The sequence below is a fragment of the Phascolarctos cinereus genome, unplaced genomic scaffold (assembly GCF_003287225.1).
Source record: "Phascolarctos cinereus isolate Bilbo 61053 unplaced genomic scaffold, phaCin_HiC Scaffold_3;HRSCAF=262, whole genome shotgun sequence".
In the NCBI taxonomy this organism is placed as follows: Eukaryota; Metazoa; Chordata; class Mammalia; order Diprotodontia; family Phascolarctidae; genus Phascolarctos; species Phascolarctos cinereus.
The window spans coordinates 60855583-60882093 of NW_027555736.1; the positions used below are offsets into that span (position 1 = coordinate 60855583).

The 26511-nt window shown below is 39.6% G+C and overlaps 1 protein-coding gene and 1 long non-coding RNA gene across 2 annotated transcripts in view; both read right to left on the reverse strand.

Annotated features, from left to right (window-relative positions):
- RASGEF1A (RasGEF domain family member 1A) overlaps nucleotides 1–26511 on the reverse strand; it is a 324421-nt gene that overhangs the window by 271819 nt on the left and 26091 nt on the right. The gene's annotated exons all lie outside the window — the stretch shown is intronic.
- The window catches only part of LOC144456173 (uncharacterized), a 39279-nt gene that overhangs the window by 6920 nt on the left and 5848 nt on the right, over nucleotides 1–26511 (reverse strand). Inside the window, exon 2 of the long non-coding RNA XR_013485083.1 lies at nucleotides 506–666. This is a non-coding gene — a long non-coding RNA (uncharacterized LOC144456173). The remainder of the gene's footprint in view (nucleotides 1–505; nucleotides 667–26511) is intronic.

The following is a 26511-nucleotide window of genomic DNA, read 5'->3' on the forward strand; positions in this document are numbered from 1 at the left end:
TGAGGCAATGCCCCTTTAGTGATTAAGGCTAGGTAAGAAATGAGGCAAAAATGGCCTCATTTACCTAGTCAAAAAACAAATACAAACCAATGAATCCAAGGGAGGTATTACTGTTCTGGGAGCAGAAGCATGAGTGGGAGTGGGAATTCTAGGTCAGACATGCAGAACTCTTGAGCTGAGAGGAAACCTCATAACCAGGTCACTAAACCACAGAATCTCAGGGTTGCAAGGTATCTCAGAGGACACACTTCTAAAGGCTAATGCCTTTGCTTAAAGATTTTAAATAAGCAGGGATCTTCTATTTCCCAAGGCAACTCATTCAAACTTTTGGACAGTTCTAACTGTTAAGAAGGTTTTCCTGTGTGTCAAATCTGAATCTTCCTCTTTGCATCTTTCACTCATTGTCCCTAGTCCTACCTCCCGGGTCCAAAATGAGCAAATCTAATCTCTCTTATATCCGATAACTTTTCAAATACTTGAAGATAATTATCATGTCCTCTCTTACTCTCACTCTTCTCTTCTGTGGCCTTTCCTTCAGTCCTTTGACAGTTCCTCCCACGGCATGGTCTCCAGTCCCCTTGCCATCTTGGTCTCTCCCATTTAGACATATTCTAGTTGCTCAGTTCAGAATTTCTGCAGCCATCCTGGATAGCCTATAGCTGGGGACTGGGAAACAGAGGGGAGAGGGATTGAGGAAACAGAGGGAAAATTGCACCTCAGTTTAACAATTGGATTATGTGTGAATGGATTGCATACAGGCCAATGAGCATCTGTCTGTTAATAATGGATGCCCATCACTCTTGACAGTGGTGCCTTGTGGGCTAGAGGGGCTCAAAATAGAAACAATTTGAAGCCAATCTAGTTTGATGATGGGAGGAGGGGTAAGTGAATTTTTTTCCAAAGTCTCAAGGTGGACCTTAAGTCTGGAGGGCAGGAATGGATGGCCATCATTCCAAAATTCTGCCCCTGCCTCTCTCCTATTTATCGGGAAGGAGTGGGCAAGTGCAGGTAGTTGCCACACTGGAGTCTTGATGCATGGAAACACCTCTGAGTTACAGGCTTGCAGGTGTCAATCAAAAAACAGCAGTCTGGCTATGGGGTCATTGTTAGCAGTACCAGACCTGAGAAAACTGAAGCTACAAAAAAAAGCAGGGAGCAGATTCCTTACCCTTTCTTTCACAGTCTGTCATATCTGCCTAATTTGATGGCCTCTACTTCATATTGCAAATGCACACAATTATTCAATGAGAGGATTAGAAGCCAGAGAATGAGAAAACATTCTCTCTTGATAAGGCGATGCAGGATTGGCCTTTCTTGGCCTAGTAGAAATAGTCCTGAGGCTAAAGTCAAATAAAGGTGAAGTGCCAGGTCAGCTGCTTGCTACCTATGTAGTTTCAGACAAGGAGGATGCTCCTGAGATTTCATTTTCCTGATCTAGAAAATGAGGAATTTCAACTTAATTATATTCAGTGAGCTTTTATTAGACATTTATTGTGTGCCAGGCATTGTCCTAGTCACCAAGGGCACTAAGATAAAAACCATAATTGCTCCTTTCCTTGAGGATCTTACCTTTTAAAGAAGACACACTGTTCTCACACAAACAAGTTAATGCAAAGTATATACAAAGTCAAAAGAAAAAGTTTTTACTAGGGGAGGGGTAGAGGGTTGACAAGTTGGTAGGTGGGAGATGGGGGCATCAGAAAAGGCTTGTGGAGGAGGATGATTGCTCAGATGTCATTCGAGCCCTAAATCCTATGATCCTATGAGACATCTCTGGAGCACAATGGTGCTTCCAGAGCAGGCATCCCCCTTCAAAAAAAAATCTGTCTGATTGGCCTGCTAATACCAAGTGTCTGAAAATATTTTTGAATAAAAATTGAACATTTCTTTAATTTTAAAGGTATTATTTTCTGGGATTCCCCCATCATGATCATGGTCATCATCATCACTACTACGACTACCATCATTGTCATTGTTATCATTCTTAATCTATTTTTCATCCTATATTCAATGGAGTCCAGAAATAAATGGTCTGGAGCCATGTCACTATCTTACTATTGTTATTTATTTATTTATTCATTTATTTGCTTGTCTATCTATCCATTTATTTGTTATGCAGATAGATTATGGTATACCAGATTTAGAGTTCACAGAAATCATTTAGTCTTACTGTCCTTTTACAGATGAGAAGACTGAGGTCCAGAGAAGTTCATTGACTTAACCAAAATCACATGAGTAGTAGATATTGTTGTTGAATTATTTCAGTTGTGTCTGACTCTTCATGATCTCATTTGGGATTTTCTTAGCAGAGATACTGGAGTGATTTGCCATTTTTTTTTCTCCAGCTCATTTTACAGATGAGGAAACTGAGGGGTCACACAACTAGTAAGTGTCTGATGCCAGATTTGAGCTCATGAAGATGAGTCTTCCTGATTCTCATCCCAGTGCTCTATTCGTTGTCCCATCTAGTTGCCCTGAGTAGCATGTAGCAAGGTTGAAATTAGCACCAAGGTCCTCAAAAAGTTAACTTCAAAGCCAACATTCTTTCCATTGTACCACTTTGCTTCTTAAACAGACTGCCTTTTAAAATTGAACAAAAGTGTTGTGATGAAAATTCATTTTCTGATGAATTACTGAAGTTGTCTTCTGAATAATAGCAAACAAAAAAGCAGGAATAATGACATGTACCTCATCCTGTCCCAACATACTATTGATTTCTTTTTCTGGGTCTCTGTATTTCAAAAGGTTTTTTTCCTCCCTAATTTAAAAGATATGAGTATTTTGTATAGTAACAGCTATTAAAATCCCTATTTTCTGATTTTTATGGAACAATGTCAAATCCAAGGGATTGTGGATGACAGTTTTGTCTGTGAGAATGATCCAGTTCCGCTAGAGTTTGTTATTAATGCTTAAGGATAATTTGGGATTTCTGTTTGCAATACTGGGATTTGTCATCTGTTCATTGATGATTAGTGTGATTATAATGGTGATTACAATTTTCATTAGTTGACATTTATATAAAAGTGGGACTAGAAGAGAGCATCTCAATTCCTTATCAATTAATACCTTAGTGAGGATTAGTTTATCAGATCCTTTCTAAGTATGACAACTAGCTGAAAATAACACTCTATGGGAATGAGACACAAGGCTTAGTGCTGGGATGGGATGGGCTGGGATAGGGAGAAGATGCACCAAGACTAGGCAAAGGGAGACTGAAAATGATACATATGACATATGATATACATATGATATATGAATACAGACTTTACTTCCTTCTTTGTTGTGTTGAATCATGCCTTGCCTTGATAATTAAAATGTGAGAACACCACTCTGTTGAGGTATCACAGAAATACAGAATTTTGAGAGGTGTAGAGGCCCTCAACAGCCATCTGGTTCAACCAATACCTGATCAGAATTCTCACTTTAACATTCAGCTTCTTCTCAATGACCTGTGTGGGGAGGCGGGAAGGAGTGGAGATTGGAGAAGGGAGATCCTATGTCTCCTCAGCCCATTTGAGACAACTTGCTCATTTTTTTTTTTTGTGAAACCCAGCCTGAATTTACCTCCTTTTACTTCTTCTACCTACTGCTCCTGGGTCTGCTTTCTGGGGCCATGTTGGAAAAGGCCCATCTTTGCTTTATAGTTAGGTCTTATTATTATTACTACTATTTTGACAGTAACTTCCATAGTAGATGCCCTTTCTGCCAAGCCACAGAAAGGCAAAGGGATGGAGGTCTTCACTGGTCTCCTTGGATGGATTCTGAGAAATCCCAGGCTTCATGTTCTAGCATTAGGTACAGTAGAGTTCATATAGTAATTATGACAATAATAATTAATAATATTAACATTAGCTGACATTCCTGCAGGGCTTTATAATTGCAAAATGTTTCATACACATTACCTCAATTTAATACTCAAAGATCTTCCTGCAAGATAGGCCAAACTCTTGCCATTCATGTGGCAAAAATGAGGCTCAGGGAGTTTATGAGACTTAATTAGAGTCACAGTGAATGGGCTCAGGGCTTGAATACAGGCCCTCTGGCTCCAAGTTGAGCACTTTCTCCACTGTACAAACTGCCTTCTGTGTAGTGCAGTAGAAAGTATGCTGAACTTAACATCAAAGGACCTGAGTTCAGATCCTACCTTTGATATTTAACTCCCTGGATGATCTTGTTGGCAAGCCACTTAATTTCCCCAGGATTCAGTATGCTCCTCTGTAAAATGAGGGTGTTGGCTTTAGTGATCTCTCAGCTTCCTTCCAGATCTCAAGCTAAGATCCTCCAATTCGCAGCCAAGGGAAGAAGGTGTTTGATATTTATCTTTTTGCATCTTGCTCCTGGGTGACATCCTATCTTCTGTTTTGTACCAGCCTGCTCTATTGACTACATCTCTTTTTGCCTTGTGTGTTTCCCCATCTCCTCCCTTTCCTATCGCTTTTAGGTTTCTTCCACCTCCCAATGCCCTTGCAGCCTTGTTGTCTTCTGTGTGGGATAGATAACAACTGTTGCTTTAGAAATAACTCAAATAAAGCCTTCTGTAATTACAGGTTTTTACCATGCAATGCCTCATTTTGATCTTTCTCTGAAGGTGTGATGGAATGAAATCTGTCTCATTTTTATATTGTTAACAGTCCCCACTCTGATTATGTTATTTTTACTATTAGTGTTTATTTAGAAACCCTGCAATAAAAAGAATAATTATTTTAAAAGGCTCCCCCTCTGATGGGCTCTTTTAAAAAGATTTAAATATGATTCACCCTTGGAGGGGACTGGCTTTCTGATTTTCTGAACTGACACACTCCTAGGACTTTTGATGAGGTTCTCTTCTATCTGTCTTTTATGCCTCTCATCTGAGCCGACTACCTCTTCCCATTGATAGGGTTAAGACCATGAAGTGAACAAATCCAGCACAGTCAATCATTTCATTCTGCCCACTTGTGGACTATTGCAGTCTGCTATAGAGATCAAGTTCTGTAAAGTTATAGAACCATAGGTTTGGAATCAGACAGGGTCCTTTGGAGATGATGCTTGAGATAGCAACCAAATGGCACAATTGGAGTAGGGAAGGAAGCCAGGAAGCAGAGAGGTCCCATGGGTCTTTTCCTGGGAAGTTGGTTGGTTTATGCCCAAGTGACTAATTGATGATTCTAAATCCCTTGGTAACTCTGCCTCTTCATCTGCGTTCTTAGGACTTTTCTTGTTAGGCTGAATGGAAAGTTAGTTCCTTGAGGACAGGAACTATGCTTCCTTCTTCCCTTGTACCCTCTATAGCACCTAACACAAGTCTGAGTGTGCAAATTCTGCACTGATTTTTAGTTGGGTTTATTTTCCCTCATCCTGAGTGAAGGGACATACATTTTGAATCATAAAATTGAAGAATCTAGATCAACATTGTATCTTGGATTAGGAATGTAATCTTGTCTGCTCTAATCAACTACCAGGTTGACTGAAATGGTACCTAGCTGCCAAGACCTGCAATCAACCACAACTTCCATACCTATATGCTATCCCATTTACATATGGAAAAAGTGAGGTTCACAGAATTGTAGAATGGCAGAATTGGAAAAGAATTCAGAAACTATCTTGTTCAGCCTGTGTTCAAACAGGAATCCCTATCCAGTAAATGCTTAGCTACCTTTTGCTTGGAAACATCCAACAATGAGTAACCCATTTCTTGAGGTAGCCCATTCCACTTTAGGGCACCTCTAATTGTTAGAAGTTATTCCTCATATTAAGCTTAAATTGGCCTCTTTACAACTCTGGGGCCAAGTGGAATAAGTCTCATTCAGATTCCTTGTGACAGATACTCAAATACTTAAACACAGGTATCTTATCTCCTCACAGGGCTTTATTTCACCGTAAAAAATCTCAAAAAAAAAACCATGCTGGAGATCACACAGCTAACATGCCCTTCTCCCACTTCCCCTTCCCCCATAGCTTTTATTGCTTGTCACAATTTTAACTATTTTGCCAACTAGCCAGTCTGCAAATCAGGGGGGAAAGGCAATTCCTGCTCCTACCCAAGTCATTTAGCTTTATGGAAAACATGTTTTGTTCCTTTTCCTTGCAGCTCTAATGACAGATTCATCTTCTGTGGGCCAGGACTGGGAGAAACCATATGCCTCAATGAGTTTGATTTCAAAGTCTAAGCAAAGCATTTGATAGAAGATTACACTGCCTAATGATATCAGTCATCTTGTTATTATAGATTAGATCACAGATGGGGATCATTAGTAGTGTTTTTGTGACTTCCCCAGCCTTTCACAGAAAAGGGTATTAAATGAAAATGATGAAAAGTCCTATTTGCAAAAGCAAAGCCCCCCATTTTCCACAATCTTCTCCCCATTTTTCTTGTGCTGCCATCTTGTTCATTGCATTTGATTCTGTCTACTGATTTTAACCCATTGCTTCCTGTCACATTGTATATGCATCATCAGCATGGGAACCATGTCAGGAAATAAGAGTCATTCTTTGATATTTTCTTCATTTGGGAGAAAAGCGGCTTTGGCTATATCTGGAGCACCTGTCCAATATTGTGCTGGTTCCATTACCCTCCTTTGGGGGTGTGTGTGTGTGTGTGTGTGTGTGTGTGTGTGTGTGTGTGTGTGTAATGAAATATCCTCCTCACCATCACTATATAAAATTGGAAAGAAACCCTAGCAACTTCTGGCCAGAAGATCTTGGGAAGTGTTCTGAATGTTTACCTTCTCTCCTCTGACAACCTTGGAGGCTTAGCTTATCCTGTATTGTCAATGGGAGTGATGTTTTCAGCAACTCAGAGAATCTTTATAATCAAGGTAGGATTATTATAGGATCTTTGATTTCCATCTGGAAAAGGTGATAGAGATTCTCTAGTACAATCTCCTTGTTTTATAGATGAGAAAACTTTGGCCCACAGAAATGAAATGACTTACCCAAGGCTTGCACATGAGTCATAAGAAGCAGAACTCACATTTGAATCTAGGTTATCCTGAGTCCCCATGAGTGGCCTTAGGATATGGACCTGTAATTCTGTTGAGCTACATTAAAAAAAGAGTAAGTATCTGAGGTAAGATTTGAACCCATGTCTTCCTGACTCCAAGTCTAGCACTCTATCCACTACACTATGCTTTCCTCTCTATCACACATCTACCAAAAATCATGGAGAATGCAGGATCCTACTATGCTATTGTTTACTGATGACCAAAATCTGATTGGATTTCATAGAGCAAAATGGTACCTTACAGGCTCTCCTGCAGCTGTATCTCCCATGTATGTGTCAGAATTTTAGAAGATTCCTTATACTACATGACAAAGATAACTTTGTTTGACAACCTTCTGATTATTTGTATCAAAGAAGGCAGATGACAAGGTGATGTGTGCTCACTAAAGGGGTTCAGCACTGTCATGAAGGAGATTCTAACTGGAATTAAACTGATTTCATCATACTCCTGAACATGGTAGAGACTTCTGGTAAAATATATAATTATAGGGAAAAATTTTGACCAAATTATCCACTTAGGAAAAGCCATGTGGATGAGCAATGTGTATTTATCCAGACTCTAACATGAAGTTGGATAAATAAGCTAGAGCTTAACCATTAGAGATCTTAAATAGACATGGAAAACGGTCAATGAGCTGGGCCCAGAATTGAATAGAAGGCATAAACCAGACTGGATTGCCTTTGGAAAATGGTAAAATTCTTTTAATAAGCTCAATCTTCTCCTGGAAACAAAGGACCATCTTTTAAACACTGATTTTCTTCTGGTAGAGAGGCAACATGGAATAGTACATAGAGATCTGGCCTCAAAACTGGAAAACCTAGGTTAAATCCTGCCTCTGAAAACTACTGGCTGTGAGACCCTGGGCAAGACACAACCCCTCAGTGCTTTAGGAAACAGTCTAAAGTTAATCATTACAGACAGGGTGCTGGTGGAGGGAATTTCCTCACCTCTATATCAATGAAATCATGGGTTCAGTCCTTATCTTTTTTCTAGCCTACTAGTATTATCATATGACTGCAAGTCATGGAATCTCCAAAGAGTCTTCCATGGTTTTTCTATGGAAGATGAAATTGCCCAAGAGGCAACAGAGAGGTGAATAGGATGTGTGAGCAGATGGCAACACCTCACAAGCAAGGAATTATGGAAGTGAAGCATTAAAAAGGATATCTAGTTCAAAGAAATATATGAGCAAAACAGATGGACTGGTGTACTGGTCATGCAGTTAGAGGAAGAGATAAAAAGAAAGTACTGCACTGGAAACTGGGAGATATTGGGAAAACATTATGGCAGCCATTAACCCATTGGGTAGTTCCCCTGTGACTGAGTTCTATGGGAAGATATGGACAAGAGTAATGTAGAATGGGTAGACATGGATGGGTTGCAATCTGCATCAGGATAAGGAATACCAACCAACCCATTTGAGTATGGCGACATTAAAGAAGTTTCAGAGTAAGTCAGAAAACCTGGGCACTGAGAGAAACTGGCAAGGCAGGATATATAGTTTGGGTATTTTATGTGTTTAATGACGTATTTCTATGGAAGGTCACATGCAAAGGGAGGACCAGGCTTGTTCTGACAAAAAAAAAAGTAACATTATGTTGTTAAATCAGAAAAAGAGAAAGGGAAGAGTTAGTTGTTATTATACATTGAAAAGAAATATAGCTGCTCATTAATTATACTTAAAGGTTTAACAACTGTTTAATTGCTTTAGATATGCATTTTACTAGAAATTTACAAAGCTTCTATAGACAGAGTTTTAAAATACAGTTCTGGTTTTTCGTTATTTTTTAAAAAAATTACACCTAAGGAAATAAATCCAGATGGGAAATTTAACAGTCATTTATAAAGTTTATCAACTCATAAAATACCACCTACATTGATTTCTGAGGGTTAAAACATAAATAACCATTTGGATGATCAATTGAACTTTAAATCACAGTCACAGTAACTGCCTTTTTAAATCGAAATTGGAGACAGCTAAAGTCTAACCAAAATAATCTTGCAAAACGGGAAAGTTACATGACTTTCCCAAGGGATTCATCTTGGCTACTAGAGAGCAAGTCATCTTCCAAATACTTTACCAAATGTTTTGGGAAATGTAGTAGACCCTGTTCATTGAGGAGATGAAGGACCAAGGAGCCATGATTGAGGGGGCTGGATCTAGTCTCTGGATACAGAATCAATTGAAATTTAATTTGGAATCAATAGTGAGTCAGCTACTAGGATTCTGTCTTTCATTATGCCACCTTTGGATTTGGATGACTTAAGGAGGAAGTTGTGTTTTCCTAACTTGTGATCAGAGGGATCAAACTGGACAGGTTTTTCTGTAGAGGTAATCTAATTCATTCTCACCCTATTTATTTGACTGTGATCTAGAGACATGAAATGACTTGACCAAAGTTGTGTAGGCGGTAAGTGGCAAAACCAGAATTTGAACTCAGATCCTCTCCCTCCAAATCTAACATGCTGCCTTTGCTTTTTGGACTGTTGTCTTCTGAGCAACCACCTATGTTAAAGGTCTGCTTCAGAACATGATCGTTTTTGTGTCTCAGAGACCTCAAGAAGTCTCTTGGCTGGGGCTGCCAGACATTGTTGGCAGATTTCCATGTCCCTTGTGGCATTTCAATTAAAAAGATCTGTTTGAGTCACAGAATCTTAGCATTAGAAAGTGCCTAATGCTCCAAGCTCTTCATTTTTGTAGGATCACAGATTTAGAGAGAAGGACCCTACCATAAGATCATCTAGTCCAGTTGAGGCCTGAACGTATTACATGACTCATCTGAAGTCACACAGATAGTAAGTGACAGAGTCAGGAGTTGAACCCATGTCCTTTGACTTCAAATCCAGCACTCTTTCCACTATGCAATACTGTTTCTCTAGGTTTTTAGTGAAAATGGTACACACTTCTTACTCTGTTAAGAAACATCTTTTTCCTTCATGCATGTCTGTCTCTATATATTTGTGGAATTCCTGTTTCTTTCCAGGATAAAGAAAGTCAAGGAAAAACCATTTGAGAGAGATGATAAATATTTCTTGTCTAGTCCAAAGGGACAGAGTTTTAACTTTGTCAGATAAGCAAGAGAGAAAGGGAGACCTACAAAGTAGTTCGTCTTTACAAAATTGTTCTTGTAAAAATTGTTCTCCTGGTTCTGTTCATTTCACTCTGGATTGACTCATATAAGTCTGCTACGGTTTCTCTGAAACTGTCCCTTTACTCATTTCTTATGACACAATAGTATTCCCTTACATGCATAATTTGTTTGTCCAAATGATTCCAGAAGACTGACAAGGAAGCATGATACCCACTTCCGGAAAGAGAGGCGATAGGCTCAAGATGCAGAATGAGACATGTATTTTTTTAGACATGGCCAATTTGGGAATTTGTTTTGCTTGACTATGCATGTTTGTTTCAAGGCTTTGGTTTGCCTTTTTCTTTTTTTTTTTCTTTTTTCAATGGGATGGGGAAGGGAGGGGGGAAAAGAGAAAATAAATGCATGCTTGCTAAACGAAAAACAAACACATGAACGTTTAAAAAAAATAAAGGGAGCGCTCCAGCAGGCCTCCAAAGCTCTGGGGATTGATCTGTGCTTCTGTTGATTCAAATAAGTCCCCCTGACCCTAGAGGTGGCTAGTCAGCAATGTTCATCTCTGCCTTCTGCTCATTGGTGTCATTCTGCAGATGGCAGGAAGCAGGTTTAAAAGCAAAACATCATCATTTCTTGGGTTTCTCATTCAGAGAAATAGTAAGTAGTTTGAATTAGACTGGAGCTTCTTTTTATAAGGCAGCCAGTGCCCCGATGGCCCCCAGGGCCTTCCCCTGCCCTATCATGTAGGTATCACAGAATCATACAGTCTGTGTGCTGGAAAGGCTGGCAGTGGCCATCTAGTCCAAGCCATACCCAGAAAAACAATCAGTTTAAAACAAGGGGCTCACTGATTTGAAGCTCCACCAACAGGCCCAATCCTCTTATTTTACAGAGAAGGGAACTGAGACACAGGAAGGTAAATGACTTCCCAAAGTCTATAATAAGTTTCTGAAGTGGGATTTGAACCTACATCATACTAACTCCAAGTCCCAGTCTGTATTGTATTACTTCTGTGCTTAAAGATTCTGCCTCCCAAAGTAGTCCATGTAGCATGGAATATAAGTTCATCATCAGGGCTAAACTTCCCTTTCTCCTTGGGGAATCCTAGCTCTTCCCCTTAGTCACATAACCCTTATGGAAGTCATTTCAACTTCCTCCTTCAGTTTCCTCATCTTTAAAATGAAGAGGTTGGCCTTTTAAGAACTTTTAAGTTCTAGATCACCGATCCCACGAGTCTAGATCACCAGGCATCCTTATTGCCTCAACACAAAGAAGCACTTAGATTTGATTTTTTTTTCTCACATCTTCCACTAAATGTCACCAAATATGGTGAAGGTTGTTCAAACAAATGAGAAAGGTGGCTTCAAAGATGGCACAATGGATAGAGCTCTGGGCCTGGAGTCCAGAAGACCTGAGTTTAAATCCAGTCTCAGATACTTGCTGTGTGACCCTGGGCAACTTCCTAAACCTCTATTTGTCTCAGTTTCCTCAATTGTAAAATGGGGTAATAAGAGCACCTACCTCCCAGGGTCATTGTGAGAATCAAATGAGATAATATTTCTAAAGCACTTAACATAATTCCTGGAACACTATAGGTGTTTAATAAATGTTTGTTTCCTTCCTTCATGGCAAACACCTGCTTTTTCTAGTTTTTATAGGAAAATCCTTTGGGGGGATGGGGTTGACTAAGAAAGTCTAATGTGACCAGACAATTTTAGGTTTAATTCAATTCCACAAGCATTTTTTGACCTTGCAGTCATTGAATCTAGAGCTGAAAGAGAATGAAGAGAACATCCCTTTTAACCCCATCGTTACATTTCTTGGAAACAAACCCATGAAGGCTGAATGACTTGCTTGACTACTAAGTGGTAGAACAAGTATAAAACCCAGGACTGCAGAGCCAAAATACAGAGGCATCATGTTATAGAGGACGGAGCTCTAGACTTCAAATCGGAAGGGCTGGGGTTGAACTCTCCCATCAGGTACTTACTAGCCATGTGACTGAACAAACTACTTCTCTTTCTAAGCCTTAAGTTCCTCATTTAGAAAATGGAGGGTAATCACACATACCTCATAGTGCTCTTTGAGGACTAAAAATGAAATGCTTTGCTAATTTCAAAGTGTTATAAATAAATGATCTATTATTATTAGTAGTAGTAGTATGTTCACTCATGCTGCTTCCTTTATGTAACCCTTGCTAGGATGCAGAGAAAAACAAAATGAAGTACTCAAATATATGTGGTTTTATTATCTTGTAGTGAAAATGAAAGCTAGAAGAGAGCATTTTATGCTCATTGATGTAGTTATGCCTTCCCTGAGTGTAAGTTATCACCCGTCCATATCTTCTCTTCCTGTCTGACTCCGTGTTTCTCCATAGATCATGCTCAAGGCCTTTCTCTATACTTTTTTACACTTTATGGCTATAAGTACAGCCCTTGGGCTTCCTATCTGCTCTTCTTCTTTCTCCTTACATGGCCAGCCCCCTCCATTTCTAATCATACATTTCCTGGTTGATATTCCTTCCTCCACTTCTTGGGCATACACAGAATCATAGATTACATCTGGAAGGGGCCTCAGAGGCCACCGAATCCAAGACCCTCATTTTAGAGATGAGGAAACTGAAGCCCAGGGAGTTTGTTGGCTTGCCCAAGAGCACATAGGCTGTAGATATCAGAGTTAGGATTTGAACTCAAGTCCTTTCATTTCAAAAGCATCATTAGATATATACTGTGGCTTACTTATACTCTATCTATCTCTCTATTTTTCTCTCCATCTATTTATCTTGTGTATGTATGCCTATGTGTATGTACAGATAGATACACACACATATATCTCTATGTGTGTGTAAGTGTATAGATATATAAGTAAGTAGAAAGACAGACAGACAGAAAGAGATAAATATATAGATAGACAGACAGACAGACAGACAGACAGACAGACAGACAGATAGATAGATAGATAGATAGATAGATAGATAGATAGATATTCATTACTTTTTGGATCACCTGCAACATTTATTTCTTTGAAGATTGTCATGTGCCATGCCTTGTATCCACATGGCATTCCTGGGAGAACATTTATATTAAATGATATGTATTTTTAAAGTTTAATAAGGAAAAATGTAAAAAATTAATAAAGAAAAATGTTAAAAATGTAAAAGAATTAACTGCAAGAGTAAAAAGTGGGAGAAACATGGATAGGTGGCAGACCACTTGAAAAAAAACATGAGGTTTACTCTATTGCAATTTCATTATGATGCAATAGTATGCATCATGGCAGCCCTCAAAGCTAGTATAAACTTAAGATGTATTAATAGAGGCAGGGGGCGTAGAATGAATAAGGTGACACCCCCAGAGTTCTCTACCCTGAGAAACTCAATCTAGAGTGTTGGATTCAGTTCTGGGCATGACTTTTTAGAGAAAATTAATGAACTGAAGTCTGTCCAAAGGAAAGCAACCAGGGAGGTAAGAGTTCCCAAGGCCATGCCGTGTAAGGATCAGTTGAACCCCTTGGGAATGTTTCAGCCTGAGAGAGAGAAGACTTAGGAGGGACAAGATTTGTCTTCCCACATTTGAAAGATTGTCATGTGGCAGATTAGTTATAATTGTTCTGTTGGCCCCAGATGACAGAACCAGAAATAATGGCGAGAAGCAGCAGAGGCAGATGTCAGCTCGGTACAAGGAGAAGCAACAACAACTTCCTAACTATGTGAAAGTTCAGAAATGGAATGTCTCAGGAGACAGCCAGCTCCCTCTCAGCAAAAATCTTCAATCTGAGGCTGTATGCATATTGGCCAGGGAGGTCATGGAAGCCTTTCTTTTTCAGGTATGGGTTGTACCAGATGTTTCCTTGGATTCCATTCAACTTTGAGAGTTTATGATCCTTAGATAGTCAGAGATTAGGAGCAGAACAGTGAATGCCATGGGAAGTTTGAGAACAATAAATAAGGGGCTGTAAGGTGGAGGGGAGGGTGGTGCCCACAAAATTTCTCAGTGAAATGCGACTATTTAATACAGTAACTTGGAAGCTAGCAAGACTCGGACCACCCTGGGCCTCGATAAAGTGCCCTAGGCTTTAGAGAGGCAGCACTCTGGATAGAGTGCTGGTTCAGATTCAGGACTACTGGACCGAGTTCGAATCCAGGCTTAGGTACTTACCAGCTGTGTGACTCTGGGCAAGTCACTTAACTGCTGCTTGTCTTGATTTCCTCAATTAAAAAGTGGAAATCTTAAAAGCACCTGTATCCCAGGGGTGTTGTCAGGATCAAATGAGATACCATTTGTAAAGCACTTGGCACAGTGTGGCCACACTTAATGAATGATTGTTTCCTTCCTTCCCTTCTGCCGGTGTATAGTTTCTGCTTCTTATTTTTGTTATAAATATCTTCGAAGTTGAGCTGTGATCTTCAGGTGGGATGGGACCTCTCTAGGGCTAAGAGGCATGACCTTGGGCCACTCTCTGATTTGTTTCTCAGAGGGAGCCTTGATGGGGTCTGGGATTCCCTAATCAACCAAATGATCCTTCCATGCAATTTCATTGAAAATGCCTTAAGGAGATTTTAAGGAGCATCCCAATGAATGTCTCCACTGTCCACTTAGCATTTCTGTAGCTATTTATCCTAACTGATTGATCCTAATGCTGACCTAGAAGAAAACAGATTTAGTGATCAAATTATATGGGAAATAAGTCTCCGAGGAAAGGGTAGATTTAGGACATGGCAGAATAAGCTCCAAATATTTTGATGGGTACCAAAAATACCCTCCCACAAAAAGGAAAAAAAATCTTCCCCGGTTCTGCCTGGCTGCATAAAAGTTAACCATTAGAAAGTTATGCTTTTGATTGAAAGGATGTCCATCCATTATAGATTGCTGAACAAGTTGTGGTATATGATTGTATGGAATACTGTTGTGCTATAAGAAATTATGAAAGATTGTTTGAAAGAACAAAAAATCAAGAATATCAAAAGGAAATAATGAAAAAACTTTAAAGGTAGGAGGGTTAGCAGTACCAGATCTTAAACTATATTATAAGGCAATAATTATGAAAACTATCTGGTACTGGCTAAGAAATAGAAAAGCAAATCAATAGCACAGAGTAGAAACAAAATTTACAGCAGCAAATAAACATAATGACCTTGTATTTGATGTGTATAAAGACTTAAGATTTTGGGATAAGAATTCATTATTTGGTTAAAAAAAATTGTTGGGAAAATTGGGATTCAGTATAGTGGAAACTGGGAATAGACCAATATCTTACACCATTTACTAAGATAGGGTCAAAATGGATACATGTCCTAGATATAAAGAGAGATTTTACAAGAAAATTAGAAGAGCATGGAACATATTACTGAACAGACTTATGGATATGTGAACAATTTATGAATAAAGAAGAGATAGAGAGCAAAGTTAGGTATAAAATGGATAATTTTGATTACATTACATTAAAAATGTTTTGTGCAAATAAAACATATAACCAAGAACAGCAGGAAAGCAGAAAATTTGGGGAATATTTTTATGGACAATTTATCATATAAGTGTCTCATATCTAAAATATATAAAGAACCTTTGTCAAATCTATAAGAATTTGAGTCCTTCCCCAATTGATAAATGGCCAAAGGATATGAAAAGGCAGTTTTCCAGTGAAAAAATAAGAACAATTAATAGTCATATGAAAAAATGGTCAATCATTATTGATTAGAAAAATGCAAATTAAAACAACTCTGAGATATCATTTTGCATCTACCAGACTGGCTAAAATGACAGAAGGGGAAAGTGACAATTGTTGGAGGGGATGTGGAAAAATTGGGACACATTCATTGTTGGTGGAATTGTTAACTGATCGAACCATTTTGCAGAGTAATCTAGAATTATGCCCAAAGAGTTATTAAACTACCTACACTCTTTGACCCAGAAATACCACTACTTGGTCTATTTCCAAAGATGATTAGGAGAAAAGGAAAAGAACCTACATGTTCTAAAGATATTTGTAGCAGCTCTCTGCGGTGGCAAAGAACTGGAAATTGTAGGGATGACTGTCAATTGGGGGATAAGTTGTAGTATGTGATTGTGACAGAATATTACTGTGCTATAAGAAATGATGAGCTCAGTGATCTTAGAAAAAGACAAAAAGAATTGCATGAAATAATTAAGAGTGAAATGAGCAGAACCAGGAGAACATTGTATACAGTAATAGCAATATTGTTTTAAGAATAATGATGAGGAAATGAGTCATTTTGACTTTTATAAATACCCAAATTAACAAAAAGGACACGTGAAGGAAGTCACTATCTGCATCCAGAGAAAGAACTGATAAATAGAAATATGTATAGAATAATTTTATGTATACATACATATGCGCACACACACACACACACATACACACATATGCACCTATTTGCGTGTAATGGTAGCCATCTCTAGAAAGAGAGGGAGGAAGAAAAAAAGGAAAAAAATTAATTTACATGATAATTTTGTTGTATATTTAAAAGGAATAACAAGTTGTGCACAGCAGATTTGCAATTTCATGTGTAGTCATCTTTTTTTATTGTACTATGTTATGGAAATGCTTGTTTTACTCTATAAATTAAAAATAAAGTAAGTTAAGAAAAGGAATGACAAGCAGGATTGTTTCAGAAAAACCTGGAAAGACTTACATGAACTGAAGCAAAGTGAAGTGAGCAGAACCAGGAGAACATTGTACACAGTATCAGCGATATTGTATGATGATCGACTATGAACGACTTAGCTATTCTCAGCAATACAATGATCGAAGACAATTCCAAAGGACTCATAATGAAAAATGCTATCCACCTCCAGGAAAAGAACTGATGGAGTCTGAATGCAGATCAAAGCATACCATTTTTCCTTACTTCTTTTGTGTTTCTTTTTTCCTTGGTCTGTGTTTTCCTTCACAACATGACTAATATGGAAATATGTTTTGCATGATTACACATGTATAACCTATATCAGATTGCTTGCCACCTCAGTGAGGGGGGAAAGAAGGTAGAAATATTGGATTCAGAAATTTTTTAAAAAGATGTTAAAATTGTTTTTACATGCAATTGGGAAATATTAAAAAAGAAATTTATACTTTTGAAATGTTTTTTTAGGGTCTTTTAGAGGTCCTGTGTTAAAATACAAATATTTCTTGGAGAGATGGCATATTAATCCATTATCAACTAACATCTTAGGGATTTATTAGAAGGACCACAGTCTAGAAGTCAGGAGAATTTGGTTTGGCTCATGGCACAATCACTAACTGTGCATGAGACCACAGGCAAGTCTCTTTCTGTCTTTCAGTATTTCTTTTCTCATCTTTAAAGTGAGAGAGTTAAAGTAAATGATTCTTAAGGTCCCTTCCAACTTTAACATTCCATGGATAGTTATGTCATATCTGTTTATGCTACCTCTCTGAAACTTATCTTTGTCATTTATAAATGAAAGGGAGTAAGTTCAAAGATTCCTTTTAATTATAACTTTCCATGATCCAATTACTTCTTTGAACCTCAGTTTTTTTCATCTATAAAATGGACATAATATCTGTTTTGCTTATCTCATGAAAGTACAGTGAGGCTTAAAAGTGATCAGGAATGAAAATACCTTCTGCAGTGTATGGCACTATGCAAACCTAATTAGTATTAGTTATTGTCGATGCTCCCATTGCCACACAGCTTTCTGATGGCGATAGCTAACTGAGAGCAACACCTGGCAGAATGGGGCACAAAGATGTGCTTAGATGGATGGGGTGAGGTGTCAAAAGATATCTGTCAAGAGGAAGCATTGAAAGGAGATAGGCCAAGGTGCTAACACCAAAATAACTTTGTCAAATGCTGGCTGTGGTTGGAGAATAATTTGAAAAGACACTCTCCCACCACCCTCAGTCCAAGTCCTTTGTCTAACCATGAATCACATGTCTTACCCCTAGGGCTGCCTTATGCAATGAAAAGAAGGATTCCCTGAGAAAAAGGCACTTTGTTTGGTGGTGGGTGAACTTGAAAAGGCTTGTGGGCTCGGAAAAAGCCACAGAAGAGTATTGGCTTTATCAAAACCATCTGATGTTCTTGGATGTGGAGAAGTCACCCCGTCAGGCTGGGGAGAGGTCCCCAGCTGGCCTCAATTCTGGGATGGGGTGGGAGGGTACCAGTTGGGTTGAAAACCCAGATGGGGCCAATTGTGGGACTTTGACACTCTGAGCTCTAGACAGGCTTGGGGCCAAGACACAGGGGCTTTCAAAAGCTCCAACCCAGTGGAGACGACTCATGAGAACTTCCCTGAGCTTCCAGCCAAGGCATGGTTCAAGTTCACAGGGAACTGTCAGCCATGAAGATCTGGCATCTTTCCTTACTGTGATCTGGCAACAACCATTCTGCTAGGGGAACTATGCAGCCTGGAGGCAGACAGTTCTGGAGGAGAAGAGTCTGGATTTGGATGTATCTGCCTCCAGAACTAAGTCTCCCTCCAGCTCCTCTCCCTCCATTCCATCTTGAAAAGAGCTACCTGATTAACTTTCCTGAAACTTTGGACAGTTTATGACCATTATCCCTCATCACCATCAAACACTTACTGAATACTTATTATGAGAGTAGCACCATGCTAGGCTCAGTGCAGTATATAAACATGTAAAAGAGACTTCCTGCCCGTAAGGAGATTCCTTGTGGTTGAAGAGATGTGATATAGACATGAAACATCAACTAATTATTGATCGCTACGTAGTAAATGGGCAACTAGGTGGCACAGTGGATAGAGCACTGTGCTTGGAGACAGGAAAACTCTTCATGACTTCAAATCAGGCCTGAGATACTTATTAGCAGTGTGACCTGGGACAAGTTGCCTAACCTTGTTTACCTCAGTTCTTCATCTGTAAAATAAAGTGGAGAAGGAAATGGCAAACCATTCCGGTATCTTTGCCAAGAAAACCCCAAATGGGATCACAGAGAGTCAAAAAAGACTGAACAATGGCAAAAGATGGTAAATGGTACTGGATAGTGAGTATGTCCTAGATGAGTTCAAGGGATGGAGAGATCAGTGGGAACAGGAGAACAATCATGTCAATCCCCACTCCAAGACTCCCAAGCTCTTTCTACTGCTTATAAGAAAGCCCAAGCTCCTTAACTTGGCATTCAAATCCTTCTGTGTTCTAGCCCCACCCTACATTTCCAAGTTCATTATCTTCTACTCCTTAGGAAAATCCTATGGTTTAATAAAATGTGTTCACTTACTATTCCCCAAACATATCTTAGACTTTCCCTTTGTTCATGTGACTCCTTCTGTTCCTTTCACCCACTGTAATTCTACACGTTTATCTCAAATTCTTTCTCTTTCCTGAAGTCTCAGAGCAACCCAATGGAAAGTGATTCTTTTCTCCCTCTTCCTTTCCCCCTTTCCCTCTCTTTGTAACTTCTAGGTTCTAGGCACTGAATTTATGTAGTATTTATCATATCCTGCTTCTTACAGTTGTATCTCAAAAGTTTAAAAGTGTGTGTGTGTGTGTGTGTGTGTGCGCGTGTGCGTGTGTGTGTGTGAGAGAGAGAGACAGAGAGAGAGAGACAGAGAGAGAGAGACAGAGAGACAGAGAGAAAGAGAGAGAGTAGAGGAAGGAGAGAGGGATGAAGGGATGGATGGAGGCAGAGACAGAGAGTCAGAGAAAGAGAGTCAGAGAAAGATGAGACAAGAGAAAATGACAGAGATAGTTTCATTCTTTTCTGGTCTCAAGCCAACTCTTTGCTCCACATTTTAAGAGGGAGATTATTTTAAAAGAGGGAAAACTAAGACTGTGAAAAGACTGGAAAGTATGTAAATGTGACAAATGTTAAATTGGAGCTATGAAAGCTTGGACAAGAGAAGATTTGCGGAAGAACATAAAGTCATAGTATCTTAGAATATTAGAGCTAGGAGGTACCTTAGAGATGATCTCATCTAACCCAATTTTTTATAGATGATAGTCATTTTCCTATCAGAAATGACAAGAAGGCATTTATGATCTATAAAATAAATGTATGACCGACAACAGAGGCTCATAGGGCATGAGAGGCAATGGGATGTAGTGGGGAGGATGCTCAACTTGGAGTCAGGAAGATCTAGATTTGTATCCTATTTCATACACTCACTGTAGCTAAGTGACCCTGAGCAAGTCACTTAACCTCTTAGTATCAGTTTCCTCAACTGTAAAACAGGGATGAAAATAATACATCCCCTACAGGGTTGTTCTAAGCTGAAATAAATCAATACATGTCTAGTGCTTTGCAAACCTTGAAGTGCCATACGAATATGAGATTCTATTATCTTGTAGTGAAAATGAAAACTAGCATTGTATGCTCATATATTTGAGATAACAAAAAAGAATAAGGATACCTTAGTATTGGGTAGGCCCTCAACAAAGGATTTCTAGTGCAATGTGGATAGAGTTGTACAGTACGAGATGTTGAGAGGTTCCCATCTGGGTTATGGGAGGTACTATTCAAAGTGGGAAAATCATACATCATTCTAAGTAGTGCAAATAAGTTTCTTCAAATACCTGGAGGTCTGACATGGGGAAAAAGGATTGGAGTCCCTAGTTTAAAGGTGTCCTAGAAGGGATAACTAGCACTAATATTTAGAAGTTACAGGAAGTTTGGGTTCAAATAAGAAAGAACTTTCTGACAATTGGAACTATCTCAAAAAATAGAATAACCTACACAGCTATACTGTGAGCTCCCTAGCTGGAAGCGTTCAATCAGAGGCTGAGTGACCAATCACTTGTCATGGATGCTTCATAGGTGATTCTTACCTTTGTGACTCTGGTCTATCTTAGTTTTACTCTTACCTGTCTGACCATTCCTTCCTTTGTTCTTTGTCTACCTCCCACATCTGAAGGGTGAGAGCTCCTCAAAGCTCTGTCCTAGGACATTTCCCCTTCTTTGAGTGTACTTTGTCCCTTAGTAATTTAGTTAGTTCTATAAGTTTATTTATTCCCTCTATGCAGATGACTTCTTAATTTATAACTCCAAACCTAAATGTCCGAATGCCGTCAGAACATCTCCATCTGCATCAATTACCAGTGCCTCAAACACAATATGACCAAAAGTGAACATATCATCTTCCTCTCTGAGACTATTTCCCTCTTAGTCCTTTTACAACTGATCATTCCTTTGGTTTCTTTCTCCCTCGAATGTTGCCTAAAGACATGTTAGAGTCAAAAGTGCTTGGGTATCTCCTGTCCTTAAAAACAAACAGGTAGACTAGCAAACAAAAATATTTCACTTGATCCTGACAACTCCTGGAGCTATCACCCCCAAACTCTTCTCCCTTTGAATGGTAATTTTCTAGGAAGAATTGTTTGAACCAGATACCACCATTTTCTTCCCACCCCCTCACTGCTTAATTCTTTGTAATCTTGTCTCTGATTCCATGACGTGATGAATCTGTGACGTCCAGGGTTTCCAATGACCTCTTAATTGATAAATCCAGTGATATTTTCTGAATCTTCATGACCCTTGATCTTTCTGGATCATTTAATGTTTAAGAAATCCAATCCTGAATATTCTATCCTTGCTTGGATTTTGTGATATTACTCTTTCCTTTTTGCTCTTCCTTGTTTGACTAAACTTTTAATCTTTCATTTTCCTGGTTCTTCCTCAGAAGTATGGGTACTGCTTAAGACTGCCTTAGGTAATTTTCTTTTTTCTTTCTAACATTTTTCACTTGGTGATTTCATCAACTCCCATGAGTTCATCGATGACCTCAATGACTCCTAGGTCTATAAATATCGCTCTAATAACTCCCAGTGAACTCCAGTCCTCCATCTCCAAATGTCTGAGGGACATATCCATCCAGGTGTCTTAGTAGCACCTCAAGTTCATCAGGACCCAAAGAGAACTCATCGTCTTTTCTCTAAGCCTGCCTTCTTCCCAACGGTCTCACTTCTGCTGATGGCATCACACTCAGACTTTTCAGTCATGTAGTTTTAGACTTGATGCCTTTGAGGCACCATTGATTCTTATTGTTCTGCATCCTTCCCATCCAAACTATTGTCCTGTCCTGTCAATTTCATCTCCAAAATATTTCTTTCACCTATCCTTTGCTCCTTACAAACTGCTTCACCTTAATTTGTGCCTTGTTTTATTGCATGTCCTTTGTTCTCAAAGAGAACCATGACATCAAGGAGGTGATGCCATGACATGCAACAGAATTGGATTTAAGTGATTACAGGCTTTGCAAAGTCACCAGCCTCACTTTCTCCTCTGGAGTCATCTGTCCAGATACAGATCAGGACAACTGGAGATGGCCCAGGATGCAGTGGGGGACCTTGGCCTTTTCAAGCTAGGTCTTTAACAGGTCTCAGTTTGACTGAGGCAGTGCCCATTCAGTGATTAAGGCTAAGGAAGAAATGAGGCAGAGAATGGCTTCTTTACCTAGTCAAAAAAATCAAACTGGGAGGAAGAGAGTCTCAGGGTTTCTAATCTTTGTCTCCAGCATGTACTCTTTCAAATTGATCTTTTGCACAGTTGACAAAATAATTTTCCTAAGATGCATGTCTGACCATCTGACTCCCTTACTAAGAAGCCTTCAAAAGTTCCCTATTGCCTCTATATAAAATGGAAATTTATTTTCCTGGCATCTAAGTTCTCCACAGCAGCTAGGTGGCACAGTAGAGACAGCATTGGACCTGGAGTCAGGAAGACCTGAGTTCAAATCTGGTCTCAGATACTTACTAGCTGTGTGACCCTAAGTAAGTCACTTAAACCTGATTGCCTCAGCTTCCTTATCTATAAAATGAGCCGGAGAAGGAAAAGGCCGATCACTCCAGTACCTTTGCCAAGTAAACCCCAAATGGGGTCATGAAGAGTCAGAGATGACTGAAATGACTGAACAACAACAAAGTTTTCCACTGTCTGGCTTTAATCTACCTTTCTAGCCTTATTACACTATTCCTCTTGTACTCTGTGTTCCAACTAAACTACACTACTAACTGATACTTGAATTCAACATGGCAGCTACCCCCTCCATACAATTGCACAAGTCATTTCTCCTGCCTGACATGGACTCCTCCCTTATCTTCACCTTTTAGAATAGTTTTCTTCTTTTCTTCCTTGGTATTAGGGCTTATTTCAGTACTGGCTCATTGCCTGCTATCTCACGTGTAGGTACAAGATACCTCAAATATGAAACATTGAACAAAAAGACTCCGTGTGAACGTTGACCCATTCACTGGACTTACTGCGAGCTTTGGCAGCTGGATAAAAATTCAGGAGAATTGAGTCAAATCAGAAATTCAGGCCATAAACAAACCTTTTTGGCACTTGTATTCTTTGTATGAGCTCATAACCACCTGTGCAAGGGAGAATCTCTCAGAAGTCCAGCCAAGATGATGGATATTGGACTCTTTTCTCTACGAGAACAAGCCCAGAGTCAGCCATGAGATGAGTCAGATTCTCTTCTCCCATCTGTTCCTCCCTCCTTTGTCCCCCCAATCAGCTGTAATGCTCAAAAATCCCAAGAGCAGAACAGCTAGTGGAGTAAGAGATACTGGTTTGTTTTTCTACTTATCACTGCCATAGAAGCCTCCTGCATTAAGGTAGCGGGCCCTTAACCCACTTCTAAGATGGGACTTTTCCTGCACAAAATGGAAAGCTAGAAAGCCATGTTTCTGCCGCCAAGCTACCACCCTGATTGGGAGCTACTGCAGTATTATCCCATTTTAGACACAGATTAGGAGAATTGCAAGACTTTATGCCTCTATCCCATCTTGAGGCTTCACTTGATGTATGGAATATTCTTGAATAAATCACATCTGGACACACAAGTCTTATATAAGAGTTTTCTCTTTTTCTCCTCCCTAGACTAGACTCTGATTTACCATATATGATCACTCATTTGGAGAGGCCTTTGCTACCACATATAGTTATTAAAATGGGTGGAAGAAATGCTTCAAATTGCCTCCTCATTTTAAAATGTCTAGGTCTCAAGAACTAGACCTAATTCAAATTGCTGCCAAGTGGCCCCAACACAAAGACAAAGTCACTTGCACCCAGAAGGCTTCAGCTATTCTCCTAATTGAATGTTTGCTTTTCTTCCTTGAACTTGCGAGGCCCTTTTGCCTGGATCTCTCCTTTACCTTCTATTGCTCCCTAGCTTGTATTAAGCTTAACTGTATGCATAAGGTATCCTTCCAGAAAAATGCAATTTCCTTGAGGGCAAGGACTATTTATCATTTTCCAATCTTTGAATCTTTGTTACCCAGGCTGGATAGAGCTCTGGGCCCAGGGTCAGGAAGACCTGAATTTATATCTGGACTCAGACACTTACTAGCTATGTGACCTTGGGCAAGTCACTTAACCACTGTCTGTCTCAGTGTCCGCCAGTGTAAAATGGAAATTTTAATAGCACTCACCTCTCAGGATTGTTGTGAGGATCAAATGAAGTAATATTTGTAAAGTGCTTAGCATAGTGCCTGGAATAGAACAGATACCTTATAAATAAATGCTAGCTAACTAGCTAGCTAGCTAGTAGTAGTACTAGTATTTTTAGCACACAGCAAATACTTAATGAATTGAAATCAATCTATTCTTTCATTTCAAGTCAATGACGAAATTGTAGAATGCAAGAGAATCAAGGACAAAGAGACAGATTAATAGACCTGGGATAGAACTTAGGTCTACTGGCACCCAGTCTTGGTCTCTTTACACTATTCCAATTGGCATGAGAAGAAAATTTTCCCAGTTGTGCAATACTACTTGGATCTTAGCTCATCAGTCTCAGAGGACAGGAGCTCTGCAAAGCTTCTGTCTTGTCCCTGCTTAACCCAAGACATTTCACTGGGATGAAGAGACTGCTGCTTCTACCTGTATTTGGACACTGATGAGGCATGATGGGAAAGGCCTAAATATTCAGCTCATTCCCCTCACTTCAGTGTCCTCTTTTAAAATGCAAATTTCTCTGGGTCAGGGACCAACTTAAGACTCTTATTAACAGTTTACTAAATGTTTTCCCTCAGCTGGGAGAGATTCTAAGGTGGCAGAAAAATGCTAGTCCTCCTTGTGCACGGGAAAAGAAGAGGAAGGGGAACTGAAAAGGGGAAACGGGAAGCCCTGAAGATAAACCTGAGCAACTTTTCAACTTTACTGAGGGGCAACCCTGGGGCTGTCTTTTTGGATGGGCTAAGGTGAAATAATTTATACAAAACCTATTGGTAAAGGTCAAGAGATAGAGGGGAGAGGCAGTGGGGTGAAATAATCGATAGTCCAACAAGAGTCAGTGTCAATCAATGTAGATGATGTATATTGACCAATGTGTATTGATCAGCATTAACTGCCAGGGAACACAGGACCATAGCGATCTTAGAGTATTTCTCAGGCTTGATGACATCAGGCTCATTATAAGGAAAAACTTCCCCACAGCATTGTCCCTACGCAGACTGGGCTGTTTCAGGTCGCAGTGAGCTCCCCATTCGCAGAGATCATAGGTTCTTAGATTTAGAATTTACTGGAAGGGTCCTGAGGGGCCATTTATTCCTACCCTTTTATTTTTATAGTTAAGGATATTGAAGTGTTGGGAGATGCAGTGATTTGCCCAAGGCCAAGTCAACAAGCGTTTATTCAGAACCTACTATGTGCTAGGAAACGTCAGAATTCACAGATTGTATTTGGACCTAGGCCTTCTGACTCCAGGGTCACCTTTGTTTCCAATGTGCCTCCGTCTTTAACTGGAAGCTGAATGATCATTTGTATTTCATGTTATGGAGAGAATTCTTGTTAAAGCTCTTTTAGAGAGAATGCGTTCCAAATCCCAGATTCTATGATTCTATTTATTGAACCCCTACTGCAGGCAAAGCAAGCTTGGAAAACCCACAAATTAGGAGATGATTCCCTTTACCTGAGGGCCTTCCACTTTGAAGGAAGATTCTTTCCTTTATAAAGGGGTTCACCCGCAGGGTTCCTTTAAATAGCGATGTACAGTTAAGTGTTTGTCAAGTACTTAATGATCTGTAAACAGTGAGGCCTGAGGGATAAGAAAACTTTCAGCAGAAGCGATGGGAGTCACCAAGCCAAGTGAAGATCGATCTGAAATGAAGACCAAGTATTTCTAAAAAAGATCCTCTGTGCCAGTGGGAAAAACTGGAAGGTTTTTTAATTTTTTTTTTTTGCCAGAAGACATTTTATCCACAATTGTTCCAAAACACACCACGTGCTGGATGCTACTACTGAAAGGCCATGAGATGTTCCCGCCAACGGTGTAGGCCTACTGCAAGGGCCCTGGCACATAGCTTACAGTCTCCTTAGTGGAAGGGCATGGGAGGCTGCTCTGTATGGCAGAAAGAGCCCAGTACTAGGAGTCTGAAAGGATGGGGTGAGTTTCACTGCTGATCAGCCAAGCAAAGTTGGCCCTCCTTCTGACTCTCTGAACTTTTCCCCCCATTAGATTGTAAGCTCTGTGAGGTCAAAGGACTGTCTTTCTGTCTGCATTTGC